The sequence below is a fragment of the Drosophila kikkawai genome, chromosome 2R (assembly GCF_030179895.1).
Source record: "Drosophila kikkawai strain 14028-0561.14 chromosome 2R, DkikHiC1v2, whole genome shotgun sequence".
In the NCBI taxonomy this organism is placed as follows: Eukaryota; Metazoa; Arthropoda; class Insecta; order Diptera; family Drosophilidae; genus Drosophila; species Drosophila kikkawai.
In genome coordinates this window covers 10,346,197-10,368,362 of record NC_091729.1, presented here as the reverse complement: position 1 = coordinate 10,368,362, position 22,166 = coordinate 10,346,197, and the positions used below count along the sequence as shown (strand labels likewise).

General features: G+C 39.5%; 1 protein-coding gene across 8 annotated transcripts in view; it reads right to left on the bottom strand.

Moving 5' to 3' along the window:
* Positions 1-22,166, bottom strand: part of Mef2 (myocyte enhancer factor 2) — a 47,538-nt gene that overhangs the window by 20,615 nt on the left and 4,757 nt on the right. For all 8 annotated transcript variants that reach the window (XM_070283685.1, XM_070283687.1, XM_070283689.1 and 5 more), the window contains exon 2: positions 7,178-7,412. The gene's annotated coding sequence lies outside the window, so the exon portion shown is untranslated. The remainder of the gene's footprint in view (positions 1-7,177; positions 7,413-22,166) is intronic.

Sequence of the window (22,166 nt, the reverse complement as noted above, 5' to 3'; positions counted from 1 at the left end):
ACAGTCGCCAAAGACAAGCAGAATCCAAAGCCAAGCCGAGGCCAACACATCAGAGTCGCAAAGCACAGAGAGAGAGAGAGATAAACCCGAGGGGGAAAAAGGAAGAAAGTTGAGCAACAGATGAGCCATCAGAAAAACTCAACAAGTGACACACAACAAGTAGAATGCGGTGATGTATTGGGCAAATCCAATCTAAATAAAAATTTTCTTAAAATAAGGAAAGTCCATTGCATACGCAAATTTTCTATAATAACTAAATATTGTTCTAGTTTTCTTTAGTTACAGATGTACACATATAACGTTCCGATTTAGTATCCCACTGACAAGGATCTAAGGATCTTCTTCACAGCTGTTTTATGTTTTTCCTGCCGCAGCAGCTCAAACTCTGCTCAATCAGATGTTTTGTTGCACAAAATGGATATGTGAGGAAATCCCAAACCAAATGAGGCACATTTCCCGGGGGTTTCCGTTCCCTTGCCCAGTCTCAGTCTCAAGTGGCCGCATCCTTTGGCTGCTGATGCCATTTCCTGGTTCGGGTACCCAACGCTGCTGCCGTTGCAGTTGCAGATAGCCGTACACGGAGGCGAAAAGTCAAATGGCATATCTAGCATAACATTCTAGTCGAGTGCGGATTCTATGGCCGGGAATGTCTTTGCATTGGAATGGAACCCGGGGGCCACTTGAGCCCTCTACAATATATATCTCTCTGCCTGTGTGCGTGCGTAAATCTGTATCTATGTGCAGAGGAGCCTGCAGCCACATTTTATTGTTGTCTTTCTCACCTAAAGCCAACTGAAGCGGCAGAAGCCGGAGCAGCAGCAGCCATAAGGCGCAGCGATGTAGAAACATCTTTTGGTTTGTGTTACACTGCAAGACTAGGGTGTAAATTCAATTATTTGGAAAAGGAATCGTTTACTGCGAAGGTTTTTATTTAAGAAAATGTGGAGAACACTTTTATAGGAAGGGAAACTGATACAAAAAATGTTCGAAAATGTAATTGAAATCAAGAGGCCTCAAAAATCATATATCTGAATTTCTGCAACTTTGTGATCTATGATTTTAGCTATAATATATACAGTTTTTCCCTGTGTAGTTTTTGTGAGTACGCACATTGTACATATGTCTGTCTGTATATTTGTGCAAGTACTCGCCGCGTTTCCTTTGATTTCTTTTTTACTTATTGGTTGCCCCGAAAGTACAACAAAAACGAAGGCAGTCAGCGGCGCCGTCGAATATAAGGGGGGTTTATATGCGTATTAGACCCCTGGTTGCCTACTCCCCAGATCTTTCCGTCCGTACACCCGAACACCCGTAGGTTCACCGACACGCATCTCTGCCGTATACGCAAATGTTATTGACGTGGCAGAGCATCAGACCATCAAGCCATCGGGCCATCAGACCGTCAGACCGACGCCCAGACTGACAGGCAACCGAGGGGGATGAGGAGATTGGGAGTGGGGGATGGGGGTTGGGAATGGGCCAAGGGATGGGGACTGCAGGGCTGTTGGGCTGCTGCCACTGATGTTACCGTTAAAAGAAATGCAATTAAAATGAGTCCCGAGTCTCGAGACCTCAGAAAACTTTGGGGCAGCCGTAGCAACCGTGCAACACGCAGAAAAAAAATGTCGAATGATTGAGGGTGAGAAAAGATCTGACCAATATCAGCTAAAACAATTTTATTTCTTCGAAAATAAAGTTTTACATAACATAAAAATGCAGATAAGATAAAAATAATTTTATAAAAAATATTTAGATGCTGTAAAATATTATTCAGATACTATAAAAAATGTTAAGATACTTTTAAAGTGAGAAATTTATTTTCGTAAGATTATCTAGTTGACCATTTTTAATAATTTAACATATTAGCTTTATTTTGATATCTAAACAGATCAAATTAACCCCTAATTAATATAAATATTTCTTTCTGTGCAGCAACCGTAGCATCGGCAAACGGAAGCAATTAGTAAACTGAGCGCGGGGCAGATATATCCGACAAGAATTGAAGCCTGAGGGGTAATCCACAGCAAATCTCCGGCACTCACACACTCACACACCACGCGTGCTCTACGTGGCATTTTCTCCTCTTTTTTTAAGTAAGGAATCGTGAAGGTACGTCCACGAATGCAACTCTGTATATACCTAAATCGAGGCGGAATGCACTCGGGATAGAGATCGGGTTTTGGGATCGTGAAAAGGGAAATGAAAAGTGGGGGCTGGACGAAGCACAGACAATCCTTTAGCCATGGCCACACCCCTGTCCCCTGTTCACCTATGTGCGTCGACGATCTTCTCCCTCATGTTGTTGTTCTTCGTCACGCCCTGGGGACATGCTCAAGAAATCATAATTTTTCAATAATTCTGTTTGTCATTTTCGGTTTGGGGTTACACAGCTGAGACTAAAGGGAAGAATGGGCATCGAGTTGAAAAACAATTGGCCTGGAGCAGGGGAACACTAAATTTAGACCGGGAATACCTTAGAGATCTATAGAGGACTCTTGGAACTTGGCGATGATATTTTGGCAATTAACTTTAAATGATGAATTGAGGGATCCTTGGGCTTATTAGAATTGTGAGCTTGGGACCCTAGAATGCCTGGTCTTAGATTTAATTTCTTGAAAGGGATTTCAAAAAATAGAAACAATTAAAATATCTTTGAAAATGTAAACAAAGTATTTGCAACCAATTCACAATCAGCAAAATATTGAATAATATTCATACAAAGTCCTTTCAAAAACATCCTTCTGACAGCAATATAGGTATTCCTTATTCCATTATTATCCCACAAATCCCAAATCAGTCTAAAATATTTCATTAAAAAAGGGCGCAATCTCCACAAAGCCTGCATACCAGTCGGGCCTCCATTATTTTATGGGTGGGCAGCTCTCGTTTGTCTGCATTTCTGGACCACCCACCGGGGATAAGGAATGCAAAACAGCCGAGAATAATGGAACATATAGAAACCCATAGTGAAAGCAAACATAAAATCCGTATAAACATGGGAACTGCCAGACAGAGAGACCGAAAGACACGGGCCCGCATGATGATGATGATGCAAAGGCAAGAAAAACTATATAGGCTATATCAACGACTGTGGCTACAAATGCATATATACGAATACGGCAGGCTATATATCTCGTTCGGTACGATTTTAGCCGCGGCACGTGCCCGCGGCGCGAGATCTTTGGCTGTCTCTATAAAAATAAAACTCGGGCCAATAACATTTTCAGCTCGAATCGATTGTTTACTTAGCGCTTGCAGAAAATTGATAATATTTCTGGTTCGGGTGGCGACCTGTTGTTGGCCAGTTCATTCACAAGTTAAATTTAAAACGCGAACCAAAACAAATTCTTAAATTTAGTTATGGCCAAGCGAGAAAGGCGCCGAAGGAATCTATAATAAAAATCTATATCGAGATTTCATCAGTTTAATCTTTTTGCTTTTCTCGCTCGGAAAATGCTTTTCTGTTCTGGTTTTCTGCTTCTTTTCTGTTGTTTTCTGTTCTTTTCGAATTTTCTGTATCACGAGCATAGTCGTTGCTCGATCCAAAATGGCGATCGCTTGGGGGAAACGGCGCATGAGCAAAAATCTGAACGAAAAATCCACCTCAGGGGAATTTCACCTCTCCCCAGGTCTCTGGGTGTGTGTGTGCGCGCGGGACGCCATTTGCATTTCGGTCTAAATATAGACAAAGAGCTCGCCTCGATCGCCAGTTTCTAGCCCCCTTTTTTCCGCCCCTTTTGCCCACCTCTCTCTCTCTTTGTGTTTCTCTGGGAACAGTAGTGTGTGTGCTCACATTACGCGGCGCTGCTTTGGTCCTCTCCCGTGTATGTGTTGGGTCTTCCCCTCACCTTTCTTCCCCACACCAGACAAACACACACACACACAGAGCCCCCGTGCCGTGATTCGAGTGTATGGGTTCGCTGATTAAATTTCAGTTTCTTTGGCGAGAATTCTCTTTCGAAATTTTCCAATCTTTCTACACAAGATTTTGCAATTTTCAGCTTCTCTGTGTGCTGCGGCGTGGTGAGAAGACGAGGAGGGGGGGGGGGACTGAAGAAGACAGGTGCTGCCAAAATGCGTTACGAAAGCGCCGCGCTATGTGTAATTTGCAGAACACGGGAAGGGGAAGAAACAAAGAAAGAAGAATACAGAAGCGACAGAAGAACAGCATGCGGTATGCACTCCTCCTCCTTCCCCTCCTAGTTCCTTTTGGCTCTCGCCGATGTATAGGATATATATCCTATATTGCCCGCTCTGCCAGTTGCTGTCCATGTCAGCTAACAGCCAACAGTGTGATGTCTGTCGTCGCCAATTGCGCAGCTGCAGATACAGATACATTTACAGCTACAAATGCAGATACACACATGTGTGTAGCATATCCGTGGGCACTTCCACAGATGCAGATACACAACAGCCAGAACAGATTCAGATACAGCGAGAGGATGCCAGTGTTTGTTGTACTGACATTCCGTATAAACAAATATCTGTGTATATATCTTCGCTAGCGTCTCTGTATTGTTGGCCCCTTGGTTGGCTGTTGGCTCGCTGCTGGATGATAATCCCGGCCAGTGAAAAGCACATGGAAATCGTAAAGCGTGTATATATATATTGAGGATCGATATACGATCCGGGGTTATGCGATATTGGCAAGGAAAAACAAATGGTATTTCAAATAAAAGCAAAAGAAACTTGCAACAACAACAGCTACAAATTCAATTTCGTCAGCGTTCTTAGAGATCTGAAAGATCTTCAGGTGCAGGAAAGACATCAAATGGGTACAACTTTTCAGAATAAACTTCCTTTGAAGAAATCGTAATTCGAAAAACTTTAATCTGTCGGTGAAAAGATGTTTTTGATGTCTGTTATAGAAGTATTCGTTGATTTTATAGAATTGTGAAAGGGTAAAGAAGGTAGAATTAGTTTAAGTTTATTTTATTCTCAGATTGAATTCCTTTTCCGGCTTAACTTTCATTTATCTATAATAGTTTTATTTAACTAAAATATTATACAGAAAATATATTAATAATAAGAAGTACGGTTTAACTTCTAACTTCTAAAATTAAACAATTTGTATTGCCCTTTTAAATAATTAAAAAATAAACAATGATGAAACATTTCTAAGTTTTTTATTAAAAACGACATAGCACGAGATGTATAATAATAAAATAAATAAATGTAAGTGTTATTTAAAACTTGTTGCACTCATATTTCTAACAGGCAAAGGAAACAACTTCTTAACGTATGGAAAATATAATTTAGAATTCAATACAAAACGTTGGTAATTGCATTTCCGAAATGGTCATGTTTCCTTAACGAAAGACAACTTAAAAAAAATACATGCTTGTGAATTTCCCTTTTGAGTTTTACCCATTTAAATTGAATCTTTCAAATTAAATTAAATTCATTTCGTTTGGCTCACTCCTTTGTAACACAACATTTTATCTGCGCTAAAACCATTTTAATTTGCAAACAGTAGTTGCCAAAAAATTGAAAGGCAAAGCAAATGGGAAAGCAGAAAGCCATAGGAAAATGTTGCAAAAAACTAAAAATTTTTGCTTTTTTTTTTTTTTTTTTTTTGCTGGCGTTGCTGCGGTTGCTGTACCCCATGGATGGGATGGATCTGATATTTTCACGCTTAATCACTAACTGTCCCGTGTGTCTCCTGCTCCTCCTTGAGGCGGGATGGTATTGGTGCCGTGTCTGCGGCATGGCGACAACAAGACATGAAAAACATTTTGGCCCGCAGCCAAAATACTTAAAGCTGCAAATGAAATGACAGGGAACGTTAAGGAAAGGAAAGGAACGAGACGACGACGACGACGTCAAGCCAAAACTGCACAAATGTCAAAGGGGGGAAAGTGCAGGAAAATGCAGGAAGGGGGCGAAAGGGCGGTCCCCTTCTGCGGCTGCCAAAGGGAAACTTTAATTTCCCTTTATTGCGGTCGTCGAGTGCAATTATCGAGCGTAAACAAAATGAAACAAAACGCAGAGCGAGAAAAAACAAATTTCATCTTCAGGTGAATTTTCCGCAGGCAGAATCCGGCCCCCTCCTCGAGTATATATTATATACACACACGTCATACACTCACATGATGCTGGCCAAAACAATAGCATTATGAATTCATTTTGGGGTATTAACATAAAATTATGATAAAAAGGAAACTTTGGGGAACTCAATTTAAAATCAAACTAGTATTGTTTATGATTAAATTAGGTATTTTTTGTAGTTTTCTGTTAAAATTTTAAAAATTAATTTAATTATTTAATATTTATATAGACGGAAAGTGCTACCTTTTTGCCCGCATTTGTTTATACACTCATGTGTACACACATTTGGGAGACGCGTGCTTGAATATTTGATGATGATCCACCGAATATATAACCCAAGAACGAGAGGAGGGCGCAATTCAATGACGTTTGATATTAAAGTGTAGGAAAATTTCTGATTTACGCAGGAAATATGCTGAAATTTAATTAGCCTTCAGCCCTGCAATTCAAAACCATCAATATCTGCGCGGGAAGGGACTATGTAACACAATGCTGCTCTGAGCTCCTTTACAATTTCCCCATTCCCTTCAATGGAGAGCATTTTCTTTGGCGAAAATGTTTCACGTTAATTGAAAGCCCAACCAGAATGCCATTGGAGATGCGAATGGTATGAGTATGATTATGACTGTGTGTATAAGAGGTGAGTGTGCGGGTTGTTGTATACACATATTACGCATACGCAGCTGTTGTTGTAGGTCTTGTTCGCAGACCTCCAAGAATTCCGCTCGAGAGCCCAGAAATCAGTACGAAATGAAATGAATACAATGCTGAATACAATGTATTCCCAAAGATCAGTTCTTAAGGGGCTAGAAAATAATATCCAACACTTAAAATAATGATTCACACTCTTAATCTTTGTTTATTTGCTTCTTCTAAGGGCATTTAAAATGAAAACATCATTTGCTTGTTCCGTATGAGTCAGAGTATTCATAGTTGGAAATATTTTTTTGTAAGGGCAACTTTTAAACATTCGGAAAACCAAAAATAACACTTGTTCAGAGTTTTAGGAACTGAGCTCTACTTATAATTATAAACATTCTAATAAAGGATGATAAAGTAAGATATAAAATCCCAATATAATCCATTCAACTTTTTAATTTACATTCAAGTTCTCTCATCTTCAGCTTACCTGATTCCGGGAGCCAACTGTCCTTGCAGTTTTTCTCTCCAAAATCATCTATGGCCACAGCTCAGCTGCCATCATAGGTTGCGCATATCCGTGTATAGTTCTAGAAAACTTGCTTAAATTCCCCTCCTATCTTAGGGATTTGTACATTGGTTTATTGTTCGCTGTTAACGGGAATTGACATCGACGTGGACGCTGCCGTTTCCACCTGAGATTTGTTTGCTGCCCAGTTGTATAACTGCAAGGAAAATGGAGAGAAGAGATATTAAGGCATTGCACAAGTACGCGTAGAAGCAGAAAGAGTATCTTTTTGGGTTGAGCCTACACAAGTGCAACAAGTCGGAGCTTTTCCCAACAGGTTTTCCTGGGAATTGGTTGAGTTTGGGTTTTAGGGGAGTTTTGGGTGACAGATAGTCACTTGCAGGATTCTCTTGTGTTGAGGGAAATGCGCGCGTGCTGTGCTGAACAAACGCCCACATAAATGCGGAGTATTCCTCAGCTTCTGTATCTGTATCTGTAGATGTGGCTGTATCTGTAGCTCTATCTGTATCTGTGGGGTTGTGAGTGTCAGAATGCGTGGGTGGCTAATGAAATGCTTCAGCGACAACGGCAACAGCCACACAGCAGCAGCAGACAATCAGAGGCATCCCATCCCTCGTCCATTCCGTCCACCTACGTTGCCATAGTCTTGATCAGCTTTCTGTATCTCATAGGTTTCCCCAAGCATCTGTATCTGTGCGCTTCACAGCAGTGTGTGCTTGTGGTGCCGCCTTTGTTGCGTTGCCATGGCATTTCAAATGAAATGGCTACCTATGACTGCTTCAGACTGCCTTTAAGGCCATTCTCCCCTTGTGACTACTCAACAAAAAAATAATAAGAAGTGAAAACTTAAAAAGTTATAGTCAGGTTGGGAATGTTTCAATGGAACTAAAGTTGAAACGGATAATGGTCTGGAGTTTCAGTAGGTAAGCTGTGCCATTTTAGTGGGAAACATACAAGTGCTAGTCAAATTACCTAGCTTAAGTATGATTTTCATCTTTGCACAGAAATTGGATGTCAGATGGTAAAATTTATTTGTATTTTAAGAAGGAAAACTAAGTTTAAATGGAAAATATTGGAAGGAGTTTAATCAGAAAGCTAAAAAAAAAAGGGTTAATTTTTATTGTCAACTTTATACTTTGGCTAAACCTTAATTTAATTAGCATTATGACAATTATTTTTATTTTATCCTTTAGGAAAGAATTTCTGGTTACAATACGATTTTCTTGGTATCACAAATATTTAACATTCAAAACCCTTTAGTGTAAGGGTATTAAGCAAGCCCATATAGCTCAGATACTAGAAAAAAAGTAAACATCAAAAAGATTCAGCTAGCAGTTGTCTCTCATAAATTTCCCCCTCAATATTTTTCCACACATTTCCCACCTCGATCTACCGCTCGCCCTGGCCACTTGCCTCCTGTCTTCTCTTTCCCAATTGATGACATATATCTTCCTATACCTTAAACATTCCCTAACGCCCACACTTCTTCGCCTATATCTATATATTTTTCTAAACTCTGAGAAAGAGAGCGCTTTTCTGTGTCAAAAATTCAAAATTTATTTGATGATTTTTTAAGTTGTCCAATACAGACACACACACTCATTATTATTGATTACTTTTCAAATATTTTCTGGTGAATATTTTGCATCATATCTGGGCCCCGAGCTGATTTCTAATCAGTTCAAATTATAATACTCATTATTATTGTTTTTTCTTTTGCAAAATAACCTACTCATTGCTTTGGTTTTTCGTGCCGTTTTCAGCTTTTCAGTTTTTCTTTTTGCTTTTTTTTTTTCGAGCATTTGCAATTATTGGCCGAGGGCCAAAGTCTACAGAAATTTGCGTAAATAAACAACTTTTTGTTGCAATTTAGAAAACAACAGAACCAAAAGTCAAACAACATACACAAAAATAAAAAAGGGGGAAAAGCTGTACGATTTGAGCAATTTTTTAGGGTGAATTTTAAGAAATATTGCTGTGTACTTTATGAATTGCTTAATAAATAATTTATTAGTTCAGAAGCAAGAGGGTTTCCTTTAAAATAAACGCTTCCATTTAGTTGTACATTTTCTAGAAAAATATACTGTGTCTAGAGCTCGTCAAAATCAAATTATTAAAGTTTACACAAAGCAAAAAATCTAGCAAAAAATTACTGGCAAAACAAACATGAAAAAAAGGGGACAGGGAATATTTTTAAATATATGCAGAGGAGCAGCATATAAAATGGAGTGTCGGCAGCCAGTAAACTGAATTATAAAGAGGGGGAGAGGGGAGTCCAGACGGCATATTGAATTTCCCGGCGGAAACGGAAATTGTTTGAGAGCTCTCTCTTGCCCTTTGAGATGAGTGACAGGCCCCAAATCCCACTTCATCTCAAGTTCTTTCCTTGTTTTCTTAGTCGCCCGTCTAGCCCCGGGGCATTAGGTGATAAGCTTTTCATGCTAAGCGGTTTAGGAGCGAAAGCCTCGAGGGTTTTCATCCTCTTTTTAGCATGGATTTTCGCAATGTTTTGATTTTTCCTTGCTTACTTTCTGTGTTGGCCTGCCGGCGCCATCTATGGGGCGGTGGGTAAAATAGCCAACGATCGCGAGTATAGCACCATCTGGTGGCCATTGGGCCAGCAGACGACATCTGCCGGCGAACCGACACAACACTAGTGGGCAACATGTTGCCTGCGCGAATCACTGTTCTTGTTGCCAGCAACATGTTGCTCTCTTTCGATTCTCAATTTATTTTCTCTTTTTTTCGATTTTTCTGTTTCTCTGCCAAAGAACAGATGTTTTCACTTTATTTTGGGAAATTTCACGACTTATGACAGCAGATTTGCACTTGGGTGGATGGAAATTATACGATTATAGGGGTGTTAAACTAGCACTTTCACTCTCATTTTTGGGTTTTATCATTTCCCAATCAGCGCGCGCGATGATCGATCGATTTCGATTGTTTGCCGATTGTCGAACGGGACGAACCGATGCGATGCGATTGATTCGGATCGGGGATTGGAAATGAAAATATTGTACAAGAATCTATATATGTATGGGCGACGAGGAGGAGGTGGTGTGTATATTTCCTACACTTCACTTTACTGGCGCAGAAAATCGCATATACACCGAGAATGTATAATTATAAATAAATGTTCTATAAAAAACGCTTTTTGTTTCTTCTGCTGCTGTTCCGTTTTCTCGTTTTGCTCGGATCCGTTCTGTTCTGCTCTGCTCTGTTCTGTTCTACGGTTCAGTTCGGTTCATCTTTGTTTGTTTGTTTGCGTTTGAGCCATTTTAAAATTAGAGGTAACCCGAAATAAGATAATAATGCCCCGCGCGGGCAAGGCGACTACCGATTCATCTTTGGACTACAAGCAATCCTCGCCGAATCCTCCGCAGGGGATTCCCCCTTCGGCTGAATCTCTTTTTGATGGGCTTTCGAGTTAAGCGCTCTCCAAGCTCTTTAATGGCGTTTTCATGAAAGTGATTGAGATGCGTCGAGTCCTGTGACTAACTGCGTGTGTGTGTGTGTAGGCACAAAGGATTTCTTTCCACGGCTTGTGGCGGCTCTCGAACAGGCATCCAGGGATGTTAAGTAAAAAAGGAGATAGATCCTGTGCCATGCGAACTTTGTTTGCCTTTTTATGTTTTGCCAAGAAGAAGGCTAATCGGATTATAGCGAAATCGTATTAAGCGGCCAATTATGTATTCAACAAGAGAGCAAAGCGTTTAAATGGCTAAGAAATTGTTCTGAATAAGGAGCAAACAAAGTTAGACACTTTATGTTCAACTTTTGATAACACTTTTGAAAATATATCTTTTATAAACAAGCTATCTATAAAATCGGAACAGTTTTACTCGGGTCTCTACTATAATAGTAGGGTCACCATTCAAGACTTGCAGTTATTATCCTTTCTACACAAACAAAAACTTTTGTTATCGATTATTAGTTGAAATTTTACCAAAAACCCACAAAATGCGTGCGTTTTCCTATTACATCTTCAGAACAAGTCGCTTTATAAATAAACTACTTTATACATATTTTCAAAGCACCAGTTAAGTTCAAACACAAAACAGACTTGTCGATAACAGTCTCTAATTATCGATAATCGGATGAATTTGGAGAGCAACCAACACGACGCGCGCCCGACCGACTTGCTAATAAAGCCTCTTAACTCTTTATTCCGACTGATCGGTCGAAAATAAATCGAAATAAACACACACACTGAGACACCATCACTCACTCACTCTCATATATGTAGGCAGCCGCACACTGAGAGATATATTTTAAAATTGTATTATTTTTGGGTTCGCCTCGCTTTCGGTTTTGATTTGTTTTGTTATTGTACAAGTATTTTTGTCGCCTTCTGTTCTGTGTTGTTGCTTTGACCGGCGATCTCCTTCAACTAAAAGAAAGGAAATTCTGAGCATCTGTTTCTGGCGTTGCCTCGGCGGCGTGTCTGCTGCATTGGAATTGGAAGTGCGATGATTTTTAAATAAATTTTCACTTATTTTTATAACCACGGCCAGGGGCCAAGAAGCCAAGGGGCAGCGCCTCACCCGCAAAACTACATACGAGTATCCGTCCATTTGGTAACATATAGTCTACAGACTCCTCCCGATCCCTAAGTATCCGTTTTGGGCTCTTGCTAATTTCCCCATTGCGCAGAGAGTATCAGTTAAAATTAGCAGCCCACACTGGGACTGAAAACATCAATATTTTTACATTTCCCGATGTGCATGATTTCCATGGAATTCCACAAAACAAGGAGTTATTTTTAAAACAGCAGAAGGCTGCCTGGCAGGCAGGCACACAGGCCAGTGAAATGTGTTTGCTGAATTGGCAGAATATCCGCCACACAACGACGAATGCCAAATGTTCGATTTGAGTTGACTTTGGGCCTAGGGAGGGGAAATCCTTTTAGCCATTACCCATTAGCTATTAGAGTGAAAGAAAGCTGAGTTTGTGTAGTTTTCAATGGGCATTCCTGGAAGAACTTGCCATGAATGAAAGCCCCATCGCATCGTGAATTGCATAAAGATTCCCCCAAAAATTCCTACAGCTTCCCTGTGCAAAATCCCTAACTTATATAAGCCAATTCTCTAGGCGTTTTGTCACGTGCCCAAAAAACGTGTGAACGCAAAGTCACGGGTTATGCAGCCAAAGGAAGTGCGCCCCTAAGTATGCAGTGCGTTTTTGGGGAACATATGGGCAGGGGAGAGTGCTCAATAAAGTTAAATTTAATGCTGCACAAAAGTTAAAAAATTAAAGGGAAAACTCAGTGAGCTTAAGGGCTGCCACAGCCGCGAGGCAACCTTTATCGCGGTCTCCGATTCACCAGCGTTACTGTGGTAAATGAAGCGATGATTTCTCACTCACACACACACCTGCCGCCTGCCCAGCTGCCTGCCTGCGTTTACGGCTATGGAAAAATGTATATAAGCGTAAAATTTGATTGAAAGTGATGAATTAATGAGGCGTTAAATGATTAAATACGAAGAGAATATTCTCGTTGCGCCCTATTGAACTGGAAGCTTGAGACAGCATTAACAATATCAAACCCAAAGGGTTAGGCTCCGCCCACTAAAAATCCCCCTTAACCCAACGCAACTCTTTTGTGAGCAATTCAGTGGAGTAATCAGCCAAGTACAGCGTTTTCCAACTGGTTTAGTGCAAAATATGATTAGAAGTTGTTGAAACTATCGAGTTTTCAGACCTATTAGAGACTTTTCTTAAGAGTTTTCCCCGAATTCCAGTTTTAAATTACACTTATGCTGTCGCAGTTTGTAATTTCATGTCTTTTTAGGTAATTCACTTGTAATTTACATATTTGCATAATGCGGCTCCTGATACTTCTTCGGTTTTTATTTTTTTTTTTTGTAACCCATCATCGTTATTGATGAGCCCATCAGGAACACACACCCACACCACATACAATCTCCCTTTCAGGCTGGCATTTTCCTGCGCACGAGAGGCGCATTAAAAACCAATAACTTACATTGCCTGTCAAAACCGCACAGAAAAATATATAAAGCGGATATAAAGCATACATATAGATATGCGCACTGAAGGATATGGCCGATAGGTAACCCGATGCTATGCTGAAGTACCATCAGGTGCTTGGCACCCATCGAATTTGCCCATTTATGAAGATGGAAGATTGAAAATTGAAGCGTGAAAATCGCATAGCACACAGCAGAAACAATAAGAAAATTAGCAATTTATTTTTATGGCCCAAAACAAGTCGAACAAAGGGCATTCTCTGTGTGTTTTGGTTAGATAAACCAATTTATTTGCCGTTTCCAGGGCATCAAATATTCAAACTGCGTGCGGCGTCAATCAATTCGCGAACAAAAAAAATGGAGAGAGAGACTGGGAGAATTTCCGCTGCGACAGTCAGCCAAGAACAAAAAGGAGTACCGAGTCGCTATTCGCTATTCGCTATATGCAAATGCAGTATTCAGTTGTGGCTGGCATATAGTAATATAGTCATAGACCGTCGCGTCGTGACTCCACTTCACTTTCGCCGCGGCCAGTTTGGTTTTCCCATGCAAATCCAAATGCAAATGCATAAAAAATACAAAAACTTAGAAAGGACGGACATTTGACGCATACGAAATGTCCTTGAAACAACAAGCTGGCCATAATGCCCAGCTGAAGGGGGGGGAGTCTAAGTGGGATTGGGTTTGGGACTGGCATTTGACGGCGAAATGTATGTAACTTGGCAATCCCTGGCCCTGACAGGTGGCAAAGCCTGACTTTGACTTTGCTTTTGTGTTTTGCATTCTCGATTTGCGGCGTCGGTTGCAAATTGATAACACAAGCAAAGGTAGCAGGCAGGTGGCACACACTGAAGTGACAATACTCTAGGGAAAATGTAACCAAAAAAGCATATTATTGTGTTATTTTCGAGTTGATTTTAGGTTTTTAGGGGGTAAAATACGTTACTTGGAAAATATTTATACCATGATACAATTATATAAAGAAGTTTCAAAATAGTTCGTTTAAGGGGCTTAGTTTATCAGCTCGTGCAAATTGATTAACACGCATACTACCTTACATAACTATCTTATCTAATTGTATATTGACAGATACTATATACATTTTATAATATTTTGAAACACAATACATTGTAGAGAGTTATAAGTAAAAACTTTCTAGCAAAAATTATATATCTGGTAACTAAATAATTTTTAAGACAATACCACCATTAATCATACTCATATACACACCACGACTTCCCCACGCCAAAGGGTATAATTTGGCCATAAGCTGCGAGCTGGACTCACAATGTTAGCCTATGGCCGATTCAAGGGTATCGAAACCCATAAGAGAGAAACTGCTGTCCTGTCCCTCTGGTAAATGCCGTCAAATGCAGGCGGAATGCCTTTTGCATACTTAATGAGCTTCGACTTTTCAGTTTTGCGTTTCATTTTCGAGTTTCACTTGCAGTTTTCGTGGAAATGTCACAGGAAATGGGACGGCATAGTGGTTTGTTGTCTTGCGGTGTTTTTCAATTTGTTGCCAAAGTTGTTTTTGCGGCTTTATTGAATGCGAGTATTATGATAAGTATCCTCCCTCGTGCTTTCTTCGTCTTTGTTTTTAACTAAAAATGCCTGCAGCAATAAACAAAGGAAAAGCGCCACCAAGTATGCAACACTTTCTGGGCTGCTCTCTGTCTTTTGAAACGTTGCCAAAAGTGCAAAAAAAAAATGGAAAATATATAAGTCGAAGGAGCTGGCCGTTAAAAACAGCAAACTTTCTCCCTCGTTTGTTCTTTTTTTAGATGCTAAATATAGCCGGGAAAGTTTAAAGTTGAGAGGGGTTTTCGGACGGACTTTCCCCCGCTGACGTCAGTTGTTTGGCTAGCTAGCAATAGAAACAGTAACAAAAACTAAGCACAAAGTGCAATATTTGAATATTCACTTAATTTATGCATTACCCCCGGCGACACGCACACAAATACACATACAGAACCCACGGAAAACTGAAAATTCCATAGCATACTTGAAAGGCGCTCACAGATTTGAGCTGTTTGTGCGCACTTCTGAGTGAGTGCACACACAGGCGAGTGAGTGAGAGTGAGTGACCACGCACCTCGGCAATGACGAGGAGAAGAAAGAAAGGAAAAATAATGTATAGAGAACACGCCCCCCAGTTGGCAACTGGCGAGCGAATCGACCCTCGGACCAACCCCCCCTTTGGTTCAAGTTCAATGCAATCCTCTGCACCCACTGTCGCCGGCGACCTTGAAGATATAACAGCAGAGAGAGAGAGCGAGTGGGGCGGGAAAAGTATGTTCTCGACATGCTAGAAAAAAAATGTTAAATGCTAAGCTAGAGCAATTAAAGCTAGTACGTCACAAATTGTTCAATTTCCAGCTAATATGCAGGAAGCAGTTGGCGAAACAATTGACACTCGGGGATGTCTGCAATTATGTCAGGTGGAAAATAGGCTATGCACAGGGGAAAAACCAAACTAATACGGTGACACAATAAACAACGTTTAAACCTCAACCCTTTTCTTCTCCCCCCACTTTGTTGTTTAATTAGTTTATGCCTTATTCGCAACAAACAATGTTGTGCAATGTGAGGAAAAGGTAAACGAAATTATATAAGAACAAGCTACAAGTGATGGAAATCACTTGTAAAGTCACTTATGGGAGGGTTCTTGAATAAAATACTTGTCAAATACGGGATTTTTAAGGTTTAAAATTTAGGTTTTAAAAGAATTGCATATTTTATTAAGAGTAGACATAAATATAGCTTATCTTGTCATTGCATCTTTAAAAAAAATATATAAAGAAAGTTTTTAGAACTTCATTTAATTGTTTAAAGCATAACATAACTAAAATAGTTAAAGAGTAATTAACTTTTCCTGTCACCTATAAAATTGCAAAGAAATTCCGAAATGTATCTATTTAGATTGTGTAACAGATGTTTGCATTACAACATCTAGGAGATTGTTGTTTTGCCAGCACACGCGTCGTATGCGTAATATTTCGAGTCAATAACACTAAGGGAGCAAACAAGGAGAACAATGGCAAACAGAGCAAACAACAACAACTCATTTAATCAACACCATGCACACACACTTCACTACAACACACTTACACACATGAGTATAAGTTTCCAAATGCTCAACTAAAGTCACGTGTAAATTCCAAATGCTGTAAATTAGCATTTATTGCCAGCGAGACAACTAGAATGAGCAGATAAAGTGATACGGGCCACAGGGCCACTTCGCTGGTAATACTCATACGGTGGAATACTGTATGGGCGGCGCTCTTAGGGAGGCTGCACTGTGACGAAAGCAGAGCAGGCCTCAAAAAAGTGATAAACAAACATGACAAAAAGTCAACAATTCCCGGTTTGAACCGCACACAATCCAATTAGAATAAACTCAGAGATAGAGAATAAGAAAGAGCGGCAGACGCGGAGTGCGAGATCCCAAGTGAGAGAGTTTTTGCAACCATAATCGCAATAACACTGAGAAAAATTAGATTAAAATGTAAATTGATTTTAAATAAATACTATGTGGGGTTAATAATAAAATTAAGGATTTGTTAAAATATATTATAATAATTAAATCTTCTTACGAAAATACACAGATTTTAGTTTTTCTTAACATAAAAAAAATATATATAATAACATTAAAAAGTTTTAGTTACCAAATATTTCAACTCTTAAATTCATAGTACATTTTCTTTGCAAATGATAATGCCTTGATAATATGTCAAAAATTGTACAATTAGATATTTTGAAATCCATGATTTATTAATGTATTAATGTATTAATATGTAAAACGAATATTTTTTGTATTAGTTACTATTACAAACTATTTTTATTGATTTCATAATGATATCAAGCCTACAAATTTTTAAATGTTAAATTAGTTTGTGTTTCAGTGTAAAATTTAAAATTATATAAAATATATCTGATATGCTTGACTGTCATGTTAATTTAACAAACACACATCTATAATGTATTGGAACATGAAAACCGAGAGAAATACTAATATCTAATTCTACAATGCTTATAGATATACTTGAGCAAATTATGACTGAATCTGAGGGAAATAGGCAACGACTGGACTTCTTAATTTATTAGTTTCCGAGCTTTGAAAGGCTGACAAAAACATAAATCTAATATGTTTGAGTGTCCCGCTTTAAAAGTCACAAAAACAATCTATAGTGGCATGAAGAAATACCCAAATGATGATCAATTTCGATGGTATACGAGTATGAGTGTATTTTCCTCTGTGCATCGACGGCGACGGCTGCATAATGACATCACACCGGCGATAAGAGCGAGTAAGAGACAGCCAGCGAGAGAGGGAGGGCGATTAAAGCTGGCGGCATATGACATCAGCGTGTGCACGATTTGTTAACAGTTAATCGCACGATCGCCGGCCGCGGGAGCGAGAGGGCGTACCAGCGATCAGTGATCAGTGATCAAGAAGCAGGCGCAACTTTCGGCGAGTTTTCAGCTTCACGTGCCATAAGCAAAATTATGAGAAAAAAAGAAAAAGGAAAACAACAAAAAGCATAGCTGAGCGGGAATCTGTGATGCTCGTTTTTCGGACATCGCATTAAGCTTTAATTGACGTTTAACGACTCACGCGTGAAATCTCTTGAGAACCGGTTGTCTTCTATTTGTTGTTCTTGGTTATTATTCTCAATATCTCTTTTTTTTTTTTAATGAAAGAGAAGGCCACAAATCATATAAAACACTTTGTGAACCTGTCGCCTCTAATATTTTCATTATTGATTTATTTGCTTAGCTGCTTTATCATGCTCGTGCCCCTCTTTTCTTCGATTTTTTCCCTCCTTTTATTTTGTGGTTGAAACCTTGTGCGTAACCATTTTTTTTATTTGATTAAGATTTTTATTTTGTTTTTATTTTGTTTTATTTCGTGTCTTATTTGTATTTTTCCTGTAGCACTGCTACCGAAGCGGTTGTTTAAAAACTCATTTCTTATGTGATTTCGATGTCAGCTTAAGTGTGTTTACGGTGTGTTTTCACCATCGCTCGCTCATTCGCTCGCGTTTGGTTCCTTCGATTTTTTGCCCAATTGACACCTTAATCACTTGGACACGATGAGCAGCAAATGTCTCTGGGCTTGAAAGCTGTCAAAGCAAAGAATTTTTCGTATTTCTTCCACTCTTTGCGATGCTGTGTATCTCTAGGAACAATGCGTCACTCGGAATTGGGATGATACCCAGGGTATTTCGTAGATTGGGGGTATATGAAGCCGTTCTGGGAAATAGTCCTAAAAGTCTAGAGATAATGTAACAAGCCGTCATTTATTCTGAATTCCATCACAATGCAAATTTTATACACATTACGTTATATGTCTGGAATGAAAATAGTAAATAGTAACAAATTTGTGGCACATTCTCTCCCAACTTTTATCGCATCAACATGTCACGAGTAATTTAACCTGAAGCTTTTAGATAACTTTGACTTGCTACTAGAGCCTTATCTTTTACAGGGTAACTCGCAGACAAGAACTCTCGATTTCCGCACTTCAAGTCTGCAATATTTGCTTTGTTCATTGGAGTCCCCTTGAGAGCTTTTTGAAACCAGAGAAGTTTTTCGAGCGTTGTCAAACAACCGAAGTGAAGAACTCCCCCAATGACGTCAGGAAAGTGAAGAAACCCTTGCGGAGAACAGAAACTAGACGAAGCAAAGATTAGCCTCAATCTCAGCTGGATCCAAAAATACTTGGACTAAAAATAGTTATCTCATTCGAAACGCTGTTATCTTCATTATCGGCCAGACAGATGCCCGTTAGCCAAACACAAATAATGGCTGCGGGAAAGAGAACTCTTCCTATTCATTAATAATGGTTAGCCCAATGAAAGCAATTAAATCAAATCGAGTCTCGGCTCGTCAAGAGCTCGGCTTGCCAAAGATTTTTGGCGGAGACAAGACAATGACGTGGCACACCGCCTTCTCTACGTCTTCCACCTCTATCTGCATCTCTAGCTGTCTCTCCGGCCTCATCGAATTGCTAATGATCTCAAGGTAATACTTCAGCCAGTTCATTGTTATTTATTTATTTATTCTTTTTTTCATTATAAATTCATAACAAAGAAAAATCATTATAGGAGAGTGAGAGAGAGAACTTTTTGGCAAGACAAATATTTATTTATTTAATTTTTTGGCTAGCCAAACAATCGTGTTCGCAGCACACTAGAAACTTATTAACCAAAATGTCTAAGTACGTGGATGAGTTGTAATTTTCATGATTTGATCGAGTGCCCCGGCTCCTTAAATAGTCTCGCGGAATGGCAGCCGTAAATGTTTTCGCTTTTTACGCATCAGCACGAATTAAATCACTTTTATTGCTCATTTACATTCGCTTAAACTTTGCCTGATTAAAAAGTTGTGCTTTGTTTTTGCGCCAATTGAATTCGCTGGCAGCGGCAAACTTTTCGTCGCCCTAAACTTCAAAGATGTTTAGACAAGCGGGAAACAGCTTTTCTCCCACAACAAACTTTTAATTCGGGGCAAATGTTGTAAATAGAATCTTTAATCAAAAATAATAAAGTTACCTTGCTTCCAAAAAATGTTTGTTTGTAGCTCTTTGGCTAAGTGTGTCAGTTTCTTCTTTTTGACTCTAAATGAATTCAAAAATTAAGGAATACACATTTATTTTGAAAGAGTATTCGGTCCAGAATAAATGCAACTAAAAATATTAAAACAATCAATTCAAACCCTTCTGGTTGCAAGCCCAAGCACCTTGTTAGAAATGATACAATTTAATTGGAATAATTGGTATAATTCAATTCCAATTGGAATTTCGTTCAATGAAGTGGAATTTAGTGAGTAACTCAAGCCTTGCTCTCCTAATTGGGAGAAAATACTTAAACACGAACTTATTAAAGTCGTTTGCCTGCTGTGAGGGTAATGTCCACCCGACGTAACTGTTATAAAAATAATATATACCATTAAAAGGAGAAGGTCAACTCCTACGACGGTTAAAGGACCGAAGTTCATTGTTAGTGTCATTATAGGTGATTTTCCCCACGGGGTCGCTGCTCCCACTCTTTGAGTGAGGCGCATCTGCTGGGCTCTCAAGCATTTATACATGACCCATAATTTAGATAATTCATTAGCTTACACCCAATCTATCCTAACCACCTTTCGTTCCTTCTCCATTTCGATTTTTTTCTGTCGGAGGGTTTGAATTGAACTGTTTGACTGTGCATTGTTTGGTCTCTAATTGTCCCACTATATTTATCCGGTCTAAAATTAGATACATAAATGTCTATTTGAAGGTTGACCAGTTGGTGGTCAAAAGTGGCATTTTATCGCAGTCCGAAGGCAGGCCCACGTTTTTTTGTGAGTGTGTTTTTGCGGTGTCGATACTTTACACTTTAATTTTGGACGGAATTTTTCGTTCATCCTGCTCTATTAGCTAAACTAGGGCCTGGTTAATGTCTGTGTTCATTTCCCGTTGCCCAGATTCTAATGATCTCCCACTGGGAATCAGACAAAACTGTACCCTGCAAAGACACACAGAGAAACACACTGCATAGACTGTGTGTAACGTATTTAAGCGGCTTAATGAACCATTTGGAAACTTTCACAGTCATCAAACATTATGATGTTGGCGATTTTTGGCACTCAACGCCACAAGTGGAACAAATGAAGTATTTTTTCGAGTTTGTTTTTTTCGCCTTTGGTCCGTTTCTTTTTTTTTTTAGCTATTTTGAAGTGGCATTTTTGGGGTTAGTATGATACTTTGAATGCTCTACATGAGAGTTAATCATTAATAGTGTTCAAGAACCTAGTGGGGCAAACGAAAAATTAGTTCAACTTAATTTGCTTTAGTTAACTGTTTTTTATTAACTTGCAACGCAATTAAGTAAGAACTCCAAATCTCAATGGCGCCCGAAGAGGGACCGGTATCCTGGTAAAAACTTAACACTTATCATTTAACTCCTTATTTTTATTATAAGAACATTAGGCCCATATATGAATAAAACAATGGATTAACATAATTATCCTGACGTTGTCTTTCCTATAAGCAACTTTCAGTAGCAATGTGTAATACCCTACCCCCTTTTCGAACCAACAAAAAAACCCGTTCAACTAGCTAGGCTCAAGTGATCAATGCCATCAAAAGACAATTACCAACGCTGGCCAAAAACAGATCGGAAAAAAACGAAACTGCAATGCCCAACGATGATGATAATGATCTGGCAAAAAGAACGGACAGAGGCACAAAAAGCCAGACGAGCGGCCCAAAACAGAGAGCAAGCATAGCCAAAGATCGGCAATCAAGTGGCCACTTCCACCCGTTGTCCAATCCAAGCAATCCATCCGCCAATTCCCATCTCCACCACCTGCGTCTTTTGCAGTGAAAAACGAAACCAAACTCGCAGAGTCGACGGGGCGAAAGCTCGAACACGAGCACCTGGCCTAAAAATAGCAACCGCTCATTAGAAATGGCTAAAAATAGATGGCGGCATTAAAGCGCGCTAACCTGTGGCACAGTGGAGTGTCGCTCGAGTGGAAACCGGAGTGAATGCTACAGCGGGGAAGAGGTTGAGGACACCAGTTATGACGTATACGCACCGTGGTGCAATCGTGTAATCTTCTGCTGCAATCTGGTTATCTTGCGAATCACGATGCTACTGCACTAGTTACGAGCTGTAAGTTAACTGGTGTGAGGCGGGGAATAAAAACTGGTATTCTGCGCCACTGGGGTATTTAGGAATTCCGAGGGGGGAAACCCTACTGGTATATCATATCCCGCCATAATGGATTCTGTAGTAGTTCAAAAGTAATTTATGCATTAAACAAGATGTTGGAAAGCTACAAAAAATTAAAGAAAGAAAATTGATGTTGTAAATGATTCAGAAAATCACACAAGTCCAGTGAATAAACCACACAAATTAAACTTATACAAGCTTATGTAATTAAAACCAGCTCACCTCAGTTTAACAACCGAC